Genomic DNA, 4,997 nt, shown 5'->3' with positions numbered 1-4,997 from the left:
TTGGGAACTCAGTGGGGGTCACTATGAGTTGGAACCTACTCTACAGCAGTAGATTGGGGTTTTGTTCTTTGATGCACAGTAAAAATGCATGTGTTTAACAATGGAGAAATGTATAAATGCCCAAGTCAGTCCAGTGTCCAGTGTTGGAAAGAGAACCTTCACCATCACTATGTGGAGTATCTACCGCTTCTTGGACCTGCCCTCATGGAAGACGACCGCAGCACTTCACAAGCTGTCGGCTCTCAGGTTCTGATGTCACCCTTCCATAAAATCCAAGCAGCCCATCATTGCAGCCACTGTACCAGGCCACTTCACTGAGGGTCTTCCTCACCTTTGAAGTCTCTCTACTTGAAAAGCATGATGGTCTTCTCCGGGGACTGGTCCCTGTGGTTCAGGGATCCAAAGTCTGAGAGACCAAGTCCTGCCATCCGTGGAGGCCTGAGGACCCTGACATGTCAGGTCAGCGGTGGTGAACTGGGGCCTGTGGAGCAATGGTGTCAAACTGGTCGGGAACAGAGCCCTGGGAAGCCTCTGCGCTCCCATGGAACTCCATGAGGAACTGGTCACAGTGCTTGTCACACAGGCCGGGACAATGTCCCTGGCAGTAACCACGACCGTCGCTCTAAGTCTGCAGTATAAACTCACAACCATGGCCTGCAAAGGCCAGTCGCGCAGACGTTGGGTTGCAGACCACAGCTCTTCTCTGTGGGGGCTCCAGGAGGGCTTGGAGTCAAGTTTCTGCCCTGCAGCCAGGACCCTAAGGTGAGAGATTGAGGTGGAAGGCTCAAGGGGCCTCTCAGTGAAAACTGTAGACCTTGAACGGACGGGCAGGCGTGAGTAAGGTGGACATTAATCCTAGCAACTCACTTACTAGTTTCCCTCCCTTTTGCTTTAAGTCCACAGAAGAGCCAACCTCTTTACGGATGCTGAGTTCTTCAGGTTCGTTACTTTCAACTATGTATTCTTCTTACCATGACCCTCTCCCATGACTGGTGGCAGCTGAGAACTGTAGCCCATGAAGCAAGACAATTCTGGGAAGACGGGTGCTGAGTCCGGAGTAACCAGGGACAAGAAACACAGGCGTCCCTGGCCATCGCAGGATCGTCAACTTCCCTCCCGTCTCCCTATAGAATCACATTGACCCCTTTGCTCGGGAGACAGACATTTTAGAGACGGGATTCTCACTGTCTCCTTGGGTATCGACACTCAACAAACCTTATGCTTTCTCACGTCAACCTGTTTTGATCAGGGGCCCTTTGTGCCAGGGGGCCAGGACCGTGTTGTCCTACAACGCGCCAGCTTACACTTACTGTGCCGCACCTCCCGCATCGAATGAGACGGGGCCACGGCCAAGTGGATGCGGAGAACCGTGAGCACTGGGCCACTGTGCAGCTCTTCCCCCCACCAGGGGAGCTCCCAGGCAGGGCCAGGGAGGTGGGCACTGGGGAGCCACCCCACCGGGGTCTCTCTGCGGCTCACAGGCCATGGCAGGAGGCCAGCCGGCTTCTACTTCCCCTTCTTGGAGTTGCACTTCCTGTTGACCCAGCTCTACCTGCCATGTTTTCCCTCCGGACAGTGATCCCATTTCCCAGCAGAGGAAGTGAGACTCAGAGACATGGGGCAGCCTTGGGGGTCCTGCGAGTGCCATCTACCCCCGGGCTGCCCTTTGCAGCATCTGCACTTCCAGTAGGCCGGGCAGTCCCCTGTGGTGTGGGGTGCAATGCCGTCTGTTTCTGCTGGTGTAAAGCACCTCCCCTGCCCAGCCGTCCACCTCCAGCCCTGCTGCTGCCCTCCCTGCCTGAGGTCGCCCCACTCCTCCTCACTCCTGCCGCAGCCTGGGGAGGACCCACCGCCTAGCGTTTCCTAGGCCTTAACCTCCACTTGCCTGGCCACCAGGCTCCTTTATAGTCTATGGAACTGGACAGAATGCCACCTTGTTGCCACTCACACATTAGATGAAACCATTGTAGGAACAACAAGGTCCTGACCATCACAAAGGGCCCATGGGAGACGGTCATGCTAAGAAGGGCCCACGTTCACAACAGGCTGAAGTGGGAAAGCAGCTTTATTGAGTGTTGAGACCCAAGGAGACAGAGAGTCCCTTCTGTAAAATGTGTGTCCCCTGAGCAAAGGGGCCAGCCTGGTCCCACAGGGAGACAGGAGGCGGGCTGACGACCCCTGGGATGGCCAGGAACGTCCTTGTTCTCTTCCCTAGTTACTCCAGACTCAAGACTCAGTGCGCCTCTTCCCAGGGTCGTCTTGCTTCACAGGCTACAGTTCTCGGCCGAAACCAACTGTGGGAGAGGGTCATGCTTGGAAGAATACGTAACTGAAAATAAGAAATATAAAGAACTCAGTGTCCATATACGTTGGCTCTTCTAGGACTTAAAAGAAAACAGAGGGAGGAAAATAGCGACTTAGTCACGAAGATTCATGCATGATGCCTGCCCATCCGTTGAAGTCCTGCAATTTTCCTTGAGGGACCCTTGGGCCTTCCACTTCGGCCTCCCACAAACCTTAATGTCAGGGACCTTTTTTTTTTTTTTTTTCCATCAGTCCATGTTAGGAATTCCCCGGAAGGAGATTATAAGAAAATTCATCCATTTTCACCCTGAACCAGATCGTTCCAAGATCAAAACTTTAAAACTGTGTCTTGTTAGATTGTAAATTGTGATGTAAGGGAAATAGGAAGGAGTCCTGGTGGCCCTGTGATTAAGTGCTTACCTGCCAAGCAAAGGTCGTCAGTCTGAACCACCACTCACTGCACAGGAGAGGGCTGGCAGACTGGTTCCTAAAGGGTAGAGGCGGGAAACCTACAGCGCAGCTCTGCTCCGTCCTATAGGCTCACTCTGAGGCAGAATTCCACTTAATAGCAATGGGTTTTTGGTTAAGGGAAAAAAATTATAAAGTAACTGTTAGTTTTAAAAGGACCTCCAGTGGACCAGTGGGAGCTCTGGTGACATAGTGCCTACGGCATTTGACTGCTAACCAGAAGGCTGGCGGTTCAAACTCACCAGCCACCCCTAGGCTGGGCAATCTACTTCTGTAGTGATACTGCCTCGGAAACCCAAAGAGCGGTTGCTATGAGTCGGAACTGACCCAAGGGCAGTGAGTTTCTGGTGGTGCAGTACCTAAGGCATTTGACTGCTAACCAGAGAGTTGGCGGTTCAAACCCACCAGCCACTCCAAGGAAGGAAAAAGGGGGCCATCTATTTCCATAAAGATTTACTGCCTCAGAGGCCCAACAGCAGTGGGTTTTATGGGTTTAGTTTTGAAGCTGTAACATAAAACACACAACAAAGCCTTCACAGTTTGGGGAGTTATTTACCAACCTTCTGACCCCAGGTCTTCACAATTGTGGAGAAAAATCCCCTTAGAAGTGACTGTGCACCGGTGAGTAGGAGTTTTGAAAGCTTTCCAAGGCCTTTCACTTACTTCCTTGATCTAAATATGAGATGTTTTTACTTCTGTGAGCAAAGGGTATTTGAGTGAGCTCTATTCATAAAGAAGAATTTTGTTATTGTTGTTGTTATGTGCCATTGAGTCAGACCCGATTCATAGCGACCCCTCCTTGGGTTTCCCAGGCAGTATCACTACAGAAGTAGATTGCTCTATCTTCCTTCCGGGGAGTGGCTGGTGGGTTTGAACAGCCAGCCTTCTGGTTAGCAGTCAAGTGTCTTAGATGCCAAATATTGTATTTTAAAAGTTTCAGTTTCAGAACAAAACTCAAAATCATAACACAGACCAGGCTCACAGGTCTCATAGAAACTGATGGAACCCCTAAGCCTACGGATCTTACACCTCCTCCAGGCCTGGAATTCAACACCCCCCCCCCCAGGGTTCAGCTTTCAACCGCATGATAAACAGGCCCACAAGGTGAACAGTAGCACCAGGAAGGTTCGCACTCATTAGAATAACCAACACCTCCAGATCCAAAGGGCAGCATTTGCCCAGAAAGAAAGCTCAGACGCCAGGAAGGGCTGGGAAAGAAGGAGAAACAGAAACCGGAAACAGGGAGGATGTGGGAAGGGAGCCGTCACATTGTGGGGAATGCAGAGTGTCACAAAACAAAATGTGTAGGAACTGTTGAATGGCAAGCCAATTAGCTCTGCAGACGTTCACCCAAATCACAATTAAAAGTTTTTTTAAAAAGTTCTGTGATGGTCAAGGTTGTGTGCCAACATGGCTGGCCGCGATTCTCAGGGGTCTGGCAGCTCTGCTGTGGTCTTCCCTCCCGATGAGATCTGATATAACGCAATCACCTCTGTGATGAGATCGGCTGTGAACAGCCAATCAACTGAAGGGGCGTTTCCTCAGGGGTGTGGCCTGCTTCTAATATATATGGATGTTGCGGCAGAGATCTCTGGCTTTTTGCTCCAGGTACTGCGTCTGCTTCACTATCCTCTGGACTCTCTGCCGACCTTGGGACTGTTGCCTTCACAGACTGGAACCAGCAGCCTGCCATTGGACCTTTAGATCTTGGATTCCACAGGCTGTACTGCCTGCCCATCTTGGGCCCGTCAGCCCCTGCAGCTGAACGAGTCAGGAGGAGCCTCCAGCCTGACCTCTGACCCACAGACTGGGGACCCGCCAGGCTCTATTACTCCGTGAGTAATATTATGTATCTGTGCACGCTCTCTCTCAAGTTTGATTGCCTTTGCTTCTTTAGAGAGCCCAGCCTAAGACATGCTGTCAGAAGGGACCATTCATGCTCAGTAAAGTGGAGGGTCAGCAAAAAAGGGGAAGGGGAGAGAGAGGAAAGAAGCCATCAATGAGATGGGTTGACCTGGTGGCTGCAATGATAGGCTCAGGTACAGCAAGGATTGAGGCTGGCACGGGACTGGGAAGTGTTTTGTTCTGTTATACACGGGGTCGCTATATTAGGTACTCGATGACACCCAACAACAACATAACAGCCCAAGACAGAGCCTGTGGGTAGACTGGAACCGCCAGCCTTTCCGCTGGCACCACCCAGGGTCTCCAGGAACTCACTTACC

Source organism: Orycteropus afer, unplaced genomic scaffold (assembly GCF_000298275.1).
Source record: "Orycteropus afer afer isolate SDZICR_OR568_19922 unplaced genomic scaffold, OryAfe1.0 scaffold00726, whole genome shotgun sequence".
In the NCBI taxonomy this organism is placed as follows: domain Eukaryota; kingdom Metazoa; phylum Chordata; class Mammalia; order Tubulidentata; family Orycteropodidae; genus Orycteropus; species Orycteropus afer.
The sequence above is the reverse complement of the archived record's forward strand: the minus strand, read 5'-3'. Positions refer to the sequence as shown.